Here is a 13,347-nt window from a genome sequence, read left to right on the forward strand (position 1 = left end):
GTTTGGTGTAGTAAAAGAGCATAGCCTTTTCCGCTCATTCAAGAAAGGTAAATCTTACGCGGTTTTAAGGCTTCAGGCCGACAACCCGAGTCCCTAAATGAGCGCAAAACAAATCTAACCCTAGCCGAACATATTGCAATGGCATTTTAGTAGTGTACATTTGCTATAGGGTAAGCTACTGTCTTTTAGGCCTACCTGCTTCAGACGGGTAGCTTAAGAAGGGAATAGCGCAAAACCAAAAGTGTCCCGTTTTTGCCCTATGACTCAAAATACCCTAGCATTCCCATTCTCGTCTTTGATAGTAAAAGAAAAGAATTGCTCGAAAGGCAAAAGGGGTTTGGTTTATTAAACTGAAAAATGCCAAGACAAAAACAACCCCTTTCATTTATGTCGAAATAAACTCCTTCAACTTACCACGGCTTATAGTCCACCGGAACAATTTGCCATCATTCCATTGATTCCCATCCATATAGGAAATCCGTATCTTTTATTTATCAATTCCTCTTTATCTATGCTATCTACTATTGGATTAATCCTGCTTTTAGTTCACTTGGTGACCTCGGATGGAGGACATTTAATACTGAATGCTTGGTAATCTTTAGTAGAGATGACTTATGATTTTGTGCCTAACCTAGTGAACGAATAAATTAGTGGCGTTTTGAAATAATAGTTCTTTCCTCTAATCTTTGTTACTTTTACTTTTTTATTATTTTGCAATTTATAAGGTATGATACCCTATAGTTTTACGGTAACAAGTTATTTTATTATTATTTTGGGTCCTTTATTTTCCCTTTTCTTTGGAACTACCGTGGTAGGGTCTTAAATACATGGGCTTCATCCTTTCAGTCCTTTATTACTGCTAGGGGTCCTTTTGCTGTTAGCGCTTTTTTTAGTACTTTTGGAGTTAATCTTCTATCGTTTTCGTGCACTAAGCTTAGGAATATGCTTATTTGCTAATATGATGGCTGGTCATAGTTTAGTCAAGATTTTGAGTGGCTTTGCTTGGACCATGCTATCCATGAGGGGTATTTTGCTATTAGCACATCTTGTTCCCCTTTTGATCGTATTTGCATTAACTGGTTTAGAATCAGGTGTAGCTATCCCATAAGCCTATGTTTCTATAATCTTGACTTGTATTCACTTAAATGATGCAATAAACCTTCATTAACATAACCCTGGTGGTCACTATCATCAGTACTTAATGGTGTAGTGTAATAAACCCTTTGGCAGCTCTCAGCTAAGGTAACGCAGAGAACATTTCCAGGGGTTGGGCTTTTCCCAACCCAACCCCCCCATGATTTTGTTACCTTGATATGAGTTATAAACGGAATGAAATGACAAACATACCCTGCCTCGCTTTATTTTGCCGTAACGTAACCTTTGCCCTAAGCTGCCCAAGGTTTATTGCAAGGCATGCAAACCCCAAGCTAAGCTACCCAAGGTATATAGTAAGGCATGCACCTAATTGAATATTTTTGAGTGCTTCAGTGGACCGCCTTATCTTGGTCTGAAATCTGTACCCTGAAGTTAACAAAATATACAAAAACAAAAGTTATTAACACTTGAAGTAAAATTTTTAATAGTAACTTCTTATTTGCCATTGTTTTATAATTTAATATGTATGATACTATTAATGCTATTACTATACTATAAATAATAGGTATATTAATTGTAATTAAATCACTATTAAAATTGTTAATTAAACTAAGTTCATTTATTGAACTTAAATAACTATTATTTATTATATGAAATATTAATGAAAATAAACTTACTACTTTTAATAACAATAGTTTTAGGCTTGATAAATTAGTACTTATTACTGAATTTACTATAGGAGGAGTACTTTGTATACTCAACGAAGAAGCTGTAGAAGAAAAACAAGAAGCAATTGGCAAAGAAGCAATTGGTTTCGATGCTTGGGGTAAAGATGAAGAAAATTGAAATGTATTTGTTTTTAGGGCTGAGGATTTCTCTTTTGATTGATCCTCAGCTGCAAATAAAGAATTGTCCGATGATAATGGTTTAGGTACAGGCAATAAACTATCTGACGTAGACGATATAGGATCGGATACGTTAGATATAGGAATGGAAACGTTAGATACAGAATCCGGCACAGGTGATACAGGATTAGGGTTACCACGGGATTTGATCATGCCGTGTCGACCGACACCGCGTCGATCGACAGTAATTGGTTTGACTACACCCTGTAAATGGAACTAATAGATAACTTCACATATCACCGTGTCTGGTTCAGGAACCAGTTCCTTCAAACCCGTACTTACCATAATACTACTACTACCTGCACTGGAGCCTCCGTCACCTTCATCTTTGTCTTTTTTTCTTCTTTTTTGTGTGTATTGTATTATCTATCTGCCTCTCCGGACACAGTATCTTGAGTACCGATGATGATGACCACATCTGCTGGCATGTGATTTTTGAACATAAAATCGAGTCCTTGTAAATGAGCAAAGCCAGGTGCTCTTATTTTACAACGATAGGGACGATTGGTTCCATTACTGACTAAGAACACACCAAATTCTCCTTTAGGTGCTTCAGCTGCAGTATAAATAGAAAAAGCTGGTACAAAAACCCCTTCTGTATAAGGTTTAAAATGGTGAATTAGAGATTCCATGGATTTTTTCATTTAAGGTCATGATAAAGGACATAGCTTACGATCATCAGCTTTAATTGTGCCGCTGGGCATTTCATTGAGACGTTGTACGATGATTCAAATACTTTCTCACATCTCTTCAATACAGATACAATAACGATCGTAGCAATCTCCCCTAGTACCCACTAGTATGTCGGAATCCGATTAGTCATGAACATCGTAAGGTGCTGCTTTTCATAAATCCCAGCATACTCCCGGTTAGGATAGATAGGCCCCTTTGTCGAGCTTTCCCCCCAACGGAGCCGTACGTGAAAGTTTCCCTTCATACGGCTCGAATGCGTTTCCGGAGGCCCGCCCCTGTAACGCGTCTGCAGGCGCTTAGGGATGAGGGGCATTTATAGTCTATGCGTAAGCGTCCATAGCACCAGATTTTGGATTGAGAGTTCGGTTCATTTTCCTAAGCTTTTTGCTTGCCTCAGGCCACTTACCGCGTGGCCCACGTTACGGCAAAAAGCAGGCAACCGTAACCAGTAAAGTCAAAACGCTACATCCGCTTCGCAGCAAAAAAGAGATAGCTCCGATGCACGCATAGATTAAGGGCTTATGCTAAGCTGGCCAAGACTAGTTACCAGTCCACAGAGCCTGGCTTGTAGGAATTTATTTCCAGATCTCCATACTTCCATACCGCCACAATTTTACGAAAGACAGGCTGTTTACCCTTTATCCGACCCAATTAAACTCTGTGCTTAAAGCCGCCTCCTTCTTTAATCGATTTGTGTTTCTTTAATTTAATTCGATTTAAAGCGGGTCACGTACTTGCAGACTCAGCCTTTGCTTCTCAGGTCTTTCTTTACCCATACTCTGTTACATGCTTAGCCCTTACGGACGCACAGATAAATACAGGCTTATCATGTTCCATCAATGGCATCTAACCTATGCCGATTTCAGCGAACCGTGCTCTACTCCAGTGAACTCATGCAGTTTCAATATACCTAGAGGCCAAGGGTAAATCCGTTCACGGCTGGCCCATCAGACTAACCAGTCAAAGATGGCCCTAGCCTTGCCTTGGTTATGCTTTACTGGGCTTATACACATTTGCTTACGCTGCCCTTTCCTCAGCTCACCTTAGCCTCTATTTTGGATTAAGAGACGTCGTCTTCAAGGCTTCATACCAAGTCTTTACAGTCAAAGCGTGCTTGAGCAAGGTCGGGCAGAACCGTTGCCTGATGGGAACCTTCCCCATATTGCTATCGATGTCTTCATGTCGCACGACCTCTTAACATTACACCACTGAATCCCCGATCCAAAGCTTACTATGCAGTGACGGTACCGATATCCACTAATCATTATTTCCAGATACGGTTGTTGGTTGGCGTTTCCTCCGATTCGTCAATACGAGAAGCAAATTATTATGTAAATGAAAAGGTGTCTCCACTCAAGCCCAAAGGCAGATCTTATGCCACTCCACCTGATCATATATAACTGGCATACATCCTAGCTCCCGAGACCCTTTCATAGAATTCCAAAGGTTTTTCTCACTCTTCAAAAGCCCACGGAAACAAAGTTAATGCTCCCACATCCATGGCATAAGTAGTTAAAGCAGGTAAATGATTTGGGATTCAAGTTATTTCGCAGAATAACACTCATATGTATTAAGCTCATAACGGTACCTCGCAATTACAAGGTCTCTCTACAGCCAAGGGATAAGCGTGTTCTTAAGCCATCATGAAAACGTAAATAGGGTTAAAAGTTACTTGATGCTAGCTGCTGCTGTATTGTATACGTTTACTTGCGTTACATACACAGGTGCTCTCCGAACCGTGCAAGATGGTTACCCATCACACGGCTCTCCAACTTAAGTTACCTTAGGGAAAAGGGTTAAAATTCGTTATCATGGTTTGGTTTTCTTTTGCCTCGCCAAATAACTATCATCCATGAGCATTTAGGTGACCTCAGGACTAGAGCCTTTATTTATTTTATTTTCTAAAGTCAACAAAGCATGTGGATCGAGGGTTTGTTTGTTTCTTAATAGGGAAAGGATTCTTTTCTCCTTTACCTCGCAAACATAATTAGAGGATAAGGCATCGAGTCGTGCTCTGGCCAAGGCAAAAGGACCCTGGCCCTGGAAGTCGTGCATTCTAGCAACATCTTTGGTGTGGGATTGCCAATTCCCTATCTGGGTGTTCTGACTGGCACAAACCCTGCCCGGCACTGCTTAAGTGTGCGGCGTTGGTCTGTCCGCTGATTTAGGCCCCTTTCCTTCTGCGACACTAACAGCACCCTATGCTTACATGGTTCTTGAAGCGAAAGGTAGGCAGGTATTACGAGTCCTCTGTCCCACACATCTATCTAGAAGTGTGGTTTACCGGTTTCACTGAATGCTCCTATCTCTTGCCCCGCCCAGCAAAGGTCGTGTGAGTGTACGGTTACGCTTCAGATATTTGCTATACCCATATCGAATCCTAGTTTCCCTTATCTCCAGTGCACTCGCTTTGGATCCTCAACACACAGGGAAAGACGCGGTAAGGAAAAAGCCTTAGCTGCCCAACACGTCTGGCTGATCGTTCCGCTAGCATCTCGCATTCACGAAACCGTTCAACTGAACTGCCACTTAGGGGCGTAGTTAGAGATACGCCAAGAGTTGGCTATTTCTGGTTATCTCTTTTTATGACATGCTGTTGTTGTCGTCATATCTTACACATCGATTAGTAATACTTGTTTTGCCGTGGGTGTTTTTTTGCAGTATCCCTTTCTGTCTCTAAGGAGGGCTTCACTCGGTGACTTCACGGTCGCCCTCCAAACGATCAGAATGAGGTAAAGCTTAAAGATACGTTTTATACTCGATTAATTTTTCTGTGCCTCTAGTTGGGTAGGCGCCGGTTCTTTGTTTTTGTTGGCCGGATCCCCCTCTTTGAACCGTACGTGCAAGTCTCCCTGCATACGGCTCGCGTCATTTTTGACAAGTAGAGGCGCCTTTATTCGCTGCGCTAATAAAACGTATCTTATTTAGTAGCTTATGTGTGTATGGTTGCTGTCTCTTTGTTTTGTAATTCCCTTCCAAGGTCCCCCTGAGGATACAGAAGAGGAAAGCAAATTTGCTGTAGGCAGCGCCGTCTATTGCACTGTAAACTTGCTAAGGCCCTGGCCTCGGGCCCGGCGCATAGGTCTAGCCTAAGCGGCAAGGCTGGCTTCTTATTCTCACTCCTCTCTCCAGCTTGAACAAAAGAAATCGGCCTTTCCATTCCTGTCAAATGACCCGGCCTTCCTGGCTTAACTGTTTGCCTAGTTACGCTTTTGTAGTTTTGTTGGTTTTTGTTTGCTTTTATTGTATGCTTTCGGTTTAGCTAGCGGGCCTACCACGCTTTGCGCCTATGTCTTTGCCAGACAGTATTTGCTAGTAGTGCCATCCTATCTGACCTGAGGATTTGGTTTGTCCCTTACGGTTAGCCTGCCCATCCCAACATGAAACAAGTGTAGGTTGAAACGGAACTCCAGGCTGGTTACACGTTCCACTGTGCCGAAATGCAAAGGGTGCTGGTCGTAATAGTTACCTCGCGGAGTATGTGCGTGTGCTTTTGACGGGCACTCCAGGACCCGCCAACGCGTTCTCATTTCCGAGAAACCCCGATGGTTGGCCCGTGAGATAACTAAAATAGAGGACTAAGTTTCTTTCCATCATTTATTCTGACTTCTGATATAGGTAACGAGGCCATCTTTACGACCTTCTCTTTTCCTTTCCGCGCGCAGTTCGCCTTACCTGCTTGACAAACCGACTCGGTGCTTATGATGCGGAAGTTGCCTTCGCGTACCACCCGGGCCAAGAAACAAGCGAAGCATCGCTAACGGCTAAGTGGGATATGCCGACTCGGCTAAGCAGCTTCATGCCGCACTAGAGTAATCCAATATGCGGTTCCGCACGTTCTATTGCTTCTCCATCCGTTTCCGATACTAATCATAAAACACCATAAGCAGCAAGGTGTTAAGGTCCAGAATTCGAAGTGAAATTCTTGATTTACCTGTTAGACGCCGTATTGAACCATTCTTGCTTGTTCCTTCCACCAGCCCACACCCGGACTTGAACCGGTGCCGTTTCCTTTCCTGGTACATAGGAATGCTCTATCCTTTAAGCTACGTGAGCCAAAAGAACCGCTGCCGTTTCCATTACTAAAAAACTCAATTGGAGAAAGGAAAGGTTCCTAGGGCCCAATAGGCAAACAAGTGCAGTGCTTCATGACATCATGTCGCGAGTAACTCCATAGTGGCTCAAGCGGTAAGCTACTAAAGGGCCTTCTTGCTGTAACGATCCTAACAGTTAGCAAAGCCAATTTTACATGTGATAACTGCTTGCTGCCTTGATACGTTTTCACACTAGCTCCTTTATTTTCTCAAACCTGCAAGCAAAGCGAATCTCCCTCGACACCACAAACGCACACACCTAAGATAACTTACCTCTACGCAACCACAACTTTATTTACTAGACAGCCTTGTAAGCCTGCTCAAAGCATGCACGCTTGCAACACACGACAAGGATTTTTATACTTAAAAAAAGGTTCTTTTGTGTTTGCGTCTGTCCTTATGCGATTAAGCAATGTGGTACCAGCTGTAGATGTAGAGCTTGATAAGTCAGGAATTAAGCTAGAGGCGGCTGAAGAAGTGGGATTATTGGCTAGATTCCTTATCTCAGCGCGCGCCTATTGTAACCACTTCATGAGTGGGTGTTTGACGTGTTGAGATTAGAGGATAGAACCTTTAATCAATTGGCTCCTTTTCTGCGCATAAGTGCAAAAGGAAACAAGACATTGTTTTTGACGAGATGGGAAACGTAAATCAAGTGGCTATAATATTCCTTGTCTTTACGACTGTATGATCTAGCAACTGTGATTCTAGCTAAACCGCTTCCGCAACGGTAGGGAAAAGTACAGCCAACAAGCCACTTATATGTATGCGTGACCGTAAGTGAAACACACTATAAGCGGCATGGCCGAGTCCATAAATGCACATACAACATATCTAAGCACACGCACACAGCCCTTTAGCTGACCAGTAACCCACAAGCCTCAATACATCGAGTCAGCCACATAGATTCATACATTACAGGCCTTTCCTTCCCTCAACTATCCACAAATGCTGCATACATTGCAGGTTCCTCAGCTAAGTACACCTGTGAACTCAATGCACAGCGTTCTCTCATAGTTCAGCTCTCATCTGTACATGCTGAGTGCCCTACTGGCATACATAAGCCCCCAGTGCTGCCTACTTTTCTTTTGATTTTTGCTATCTGCACTGATTCCCCTAATCGGGTCTGTTCTGCTTTCTCTTTTTCCCCACGCTATTTTTGCCTTTGGTTATTTATAAAGTATCTTTATTGTGTGCAAAAGGTGCTTTTGTTATGCTTGCATAACATCACGCTCCAATCAAGAGGCATCATTTTATCATATCCCGTGTTCATCATTTGGTGGTCGAATCGTTTCCGCCCCGTGGTCTTGGGCTGGGCGCCCACTTCCTTCGCTTCGCGAAGCGGGCAGTTATTTTTTTCTTTACATTGCAAGCAATTACAACCATTAAACAAACTTAGTCAACATACATAGTCTATGCGCTGCTAATGTCGCAGCCTCTCAAGCATTTAACAAACTCACACCATCCATTTCAAATGAGATCTATCCTGTCACCACACGAGCCATCCAACCTGTAGGATTTCCCTTTCCTTTTCCCATTCTTACTTCCGTGGGTTTACGGGTAATGGGAATATCTGCGAAGATTCTTACCCATATTCAACCATTTCTCTAGAAATGTCTGCTTATAGCGCGACGCGCTGCCTCAATGGTTTAATATAGAATACGACCCGCTGAACAGCTTTTAATGCCATATTCTCCGAAACTAAGTCATGTACCGTCCGTTCTGCAACCTCTACATTTGCCCTTTTAGCATTTCCAAAACTTTGTACGTTTTGGATACAGCATCCGAATTGAGTCTCTTTTTGTTCTTTGAAACATGTTTGGAATACGGAATCCACACTTTGACACCCAGAATCCCATAACGAGTGAATGTTTCTGTCCTCGCGTAACTGATATAATCAGAAAAGACATGTAAGGATGTTGAACCAGATTTCATACATTCAGTTTAAGCTATTAAAGCGCCATTCAATCAACCTAGACGACAAATACAGATTCCCTTCACACATTCGCAGTTTTCAATCCATCAAGATATAGATGTACAAATTTATACAAATGATTTCTTTTTTTTTGGTCCCCAAAGTATCTCCTAAGCTATTGGAAAAGCACTTTAATAGGAAAAATCAGCTTTTACTGGCTTGATCAAGATATTAGTGCTTGTTTCACTAGATGAAAAAATTTACATTTCAGGCCACCAGGGTTTAATCCTCTTCCGGCAACGATAACTGCAGACTTTCTTAGTTTCCCTGAATCAGGCATTCGCTATGTACAAGCGTCAACGGGCATCTTTTCCTAAAGAAGAATAACTGTAACTATTGCATGTATCTTTTTTTTTAGGTTTCGTACATTCGCATTAGGCATCCCTATTAAACTTAGACTTAGACTTAGACTTAGACTAACAACGCGGATTCTTAGCTTTCTTACGTAAAGCATTCCCTATATACCTACGCAGTTTTCTCTTTGCAAACTTACCCCAGGCAGAGCGTCAGGCGACGTCTTTACCATAAAAAAAAGATAATAGAGAAGAAGAAAAAAACAAAAGATTGTTATCAGTTATGTTAACCGTAGTGGGGTCAGAATAAATTTAGTTCTTCATACGAGGAAAGTATTACACGGCCAGAGGCGTAATAAGTGCCCGACGGAAGTTTTCGGTTTCGGAGGCCTTTTCGTAATTTTCCTTCAGTAATCCTTTTCGTTTTTTTCTTTTTCTTATTGCCTTGCGGTCTGTGAGATAGGGTTAAAAGTCCGCCTGCGCCTAATGAGAAAAGGCAAGCAGAGCCCCGTTTCATCGGCTTGACGAGGGCAAAGCATAGGAAAGGCGGCAAATTTTGTTGCATTTTCTATGTATCATTTCCCTCCCGTAACTAGTGCAGGCTACATAAATGCTCTCTGAACCGGGCTAGATAGTCACCTATCACACGGCTCTCTAACTTGACGGATGAGAGGCCAGGTATAGGAAATTACCCCTCTTCCCTCCGGCTCTCAAAGCGTAACAAATACATAGGCTCCTTCCCTTTTACTTGGCATTCGCTAAATGTGTGCTTCCCGGTTCCGGCAAAGGTAGGCAGGTAGTATGGGCCCTCTGACCTCTCTTCGGGGCTTTCCTCCCAGAAGATCTCACCGTTGTTTCCTACATGGCTTGTCCAATTGTTGATCGAATGCCCTGTGTTGGGATGTCATTTAGTGTCTTGTCCCCAGTAACATAGGTAACCTGCTTTATCCTTTCCTTTTTGTGCAATGGGTGGGTTAAGGGAAGATTATTTAGCCCAATTGATCAAAACCCTCAGTAGGCATAAAGCAAGGTAGCGTGTGTTTGCGTTCCCCATTCGCAAAGCGTGTCAATGATTAACTATCGCTAGGTAGCCAGCCCCGAAAGGAACTTCGATTCGCTAAGCTTTGCCCTCATCTCAATACCAAAAGCAGGCTTGCTTTATGCTGTTAAGTTGCGTAGACTTTTTAGTTTACGCGTAAAGTTATTCAAACTTTAACCTCCTTGCCGCACATGCTTTGGTCCCCGTGTTCGTTACCGAGCAAGAGTAAGTGCAACGCCTTTATACAATACATAATCGAGCTTGTACAATGTTTTCATGCAGGAACTAGACCGGTCGCCCTCTCGATTAGCGTCATCAACGGTGTCGTCAACCGGGAAATAATGGTGGGCGTCATTAAACTGGAAAAAAGAATACATGAATAAATGTCCTTTTAGGGAAATGATGAATAATACACCTACCGAGACGAAGGTCAACTTTGCGATTTCTTCCTTCAGTTTTCCTTTTTTTTCCCTTGGTTTTCTCTCTCTCTTCTTTAGTTTTTTTGTTTTCTTCTTTAGAAAAAATCCTGGGAAAAATTGAATAGAAAAGATATCTAGAATCTACATCCTAATACAACGATTTTCCATAACAGTGGATGGAGTCAAGAGTTACTCTGTCTGGCTGTAAAAAAAGCCGTGTAAAGAACTTTCATTTACCAACGCAGACTAAATCAGGTGCTCTTCGAACCGTGCAAGATGGTTGCCCATCACACAGCTTTTTAACCCAAGTTACCTATATTGCATGCAGTAGATCCTGGCTTGGCTCGGGGACTTATAATCCAAGAAGCGCTTGATTCTTTGCAAGCCAAGCCTCTTACGCTGTGCACTTGCTTTTCTCTGCTAGCAATGATGCTGCTTGATTCTGACAGTTCTGACACCCTGCCTTTCGAAAACGTGAAGCTTTTTTACTTATGTGTTTTTGGTTGTGGGTCAGTAAAAAGAAAGAAAAAACACTTCAGTCAAAGCCTTCGGCCTTGGCTTACGTTATTTCATAGAGTTTAAAATGATTCTATCCAAATGAGGTGCCTGCTAATGACTAGCTTCACTTCAATCAGGCGGCTCAGGCATTAAAGTCTTGAGGTTTGTTTTTCCTTCCCTTGTTTCAATGATGACTTAATCTCTGCTCTGCCGAAGGGCAAACACAAAGCCAATCGGCATGTGTCAAAACGATTCATAGCTGTTCAGTTTCATCCAAACGATATCTCTGTACTGTTTGAGCGTGCAACGTCCCTATTGGGTGGGTGCGTTAATTTAGGCTCCTTTCTTTCCATCGCAGGGCTGCGTTTTTTTATTGTGGGATCCGCGATAGGTAGGCGGGTACTATGAGCCTTCTGCCCCACGCGTCTGCCCGCAGGTTAGATGCGTGGTTCACCGGTTTTACCGAATACTCTCACTTGTTGAAGCATAGTGCGCTTTAGGCCTAAGCCGCAGGGCTTCCTGAAGGGCTTGAGCCCTCCTTGTCTGGGTACATGCGCCAGCGATCAGCGCATGTACAGAGAAGGCGTGGTGTTGCTTTTCTTTTTGAAAAGCTAGGCTTGGTATCCCTCCCGCACCTCGCGTTCGTGGTATTTACACTCAACTGTGCTTCAGAGACACGGTCGAAGCCTAAGGATTGGTTAGGCTTAGTGTGCTCTTTTTACGACATGCTTTGGTTTTCTCTTTTTGTTTCCTGAGGTGCGTGCTTTCCGCTGTTGCTTGCGGTTTCCTAGCGTTAGAATAAGTTGTGTCTGTTTTGTTGTGGACATCTGCAATGCCTCGACCGACATGCAGCAGGCAGTTCATTCGGTGACTCCGCGGTCGCCCTCACTAAACCGACTTGAATCTGAATGGTAGTTTGGATTAAGTCTGACTGAAATCGGATTTACCTTTTATGCCGTATCCTATTATCGTACCTTCTATCTTGGCTTGATCTTAGTTGTTCTCGAGGCCTTTCATATAGAAGCAAACTCTCCAAATTTATGACCAACCTTTTCGTTTATAACCCTCAAACGAATAAAAGATCGCCCGTTATGAATTTCTGCATAGCAACCCTTAAATAACGGCGAAATGGAAAATCTACATAACCAGATTCTCCCCCTGATCTTTTTCGTCTTTTCTAACAGGCAAGCATCAACAAAAGGGCCTTTCCATACGAATCATGCCATAAACTAATTTCTGTGTTTCCTCACTATTGCTCAAAATCCACATTTAGTGGGCCTTCCCCAGGGTGACACTGAAGGTCTACCTCCTTTCATGCGCCCTTCGCCTCCTCCATAGGGATAATCAACCAGATTCGTGGCAACACCTCGAACAAGGGGGCCCGGGCCCACTCGTTTTTGAACTTCGACTCCCTTTGCACCCTGCGAAGACTTACTCCTTCTCTTTCTTTATGCAGGCCAAACTGTAGTTTGCTTCTTTATTCTAGAGGGATTTTTATGCACCTTCAATTATCAGTACATATGGTTCATTGGGGAAGACCCAATGATGGCATGCGGCCGAACGCCAGAGTGATTTGCAGGAACTGACTGCTAAGGGCCCGGGGGGCGGAGCTCTAATCCAAATGGTATAGCTATAGCTGTAGATTTTGATGGCGTTCATTTAATGTTCGCTTTCGTTTCTGTCAGCTTGTGCCCCCTCTACGAGTTCTTTCAGCTGCTGGATGAATATCTCCCGCGGCAAGCCCGTTCGGACTAAGGCTTCTTGAAGCAGTGCTTCTGCCTGCGTTTGTTGCCCAAAAACTTCTGGTAGTTGTGATTGGTTGGGGATATTTTCAAAAAGGAGCCCGTATAGGTAGGTTAAATGAGAGGAGTTTTGCTTTGCGAGATTTTTTGCAAATAATGTCGAAGAAAGAAGGCAGGAAGGAGCTGCGGGTCCTCAGCGTCTTCTTGGCGACGTTTCTGCAAACGTTTAAATTTTGAGTATAGCCTCTACTCTTTCTTCAAGCGGCGCTTCCTCTGGCACTCGCAAGATTCTTAGCTCCGCAGCACTAGCGGCTTCCTTCAAATCAAGGGCTAGGAGACTAAATATATGTAGCAATTTGGCCGTGGTTTGCTTGATGCCAGGGATGATCGAAGAAATCCAACTTTTTTGCTGGACAGTTAGGCTTAACTCTGGCTCAAGGGGTCGCCGGTTTTCCTCCTCGATCATCTCATCTCCCCCCTCGAAGTCTGCTGAGAAAATCCGCAACCGTAAGATTATGGTATTAAGCAAGGGAGTTAACGCTCCCGGCTGCATGGAGGCAATCGCTTCATATGCGATAGTTGCCTTGGGCAATT

Source organism: Adiantum capillus-veneris, unplaced genomic scaffold, assembly GCF_014529385.1.
Source record: "Adiantum capillus-veneris isolate H3 unplaced genomic scaffold, ASM1452938v2 Hic_scaffold_325, whole genome shotgun sequence".
Classification (NCBI taxonomy): Eukaryota; Viridiplantae; Streptophyta; class Polypodiopsida; order Polypodiales; family Pteridaceae; genus Adiantum; species Adiantum capillus-veneris.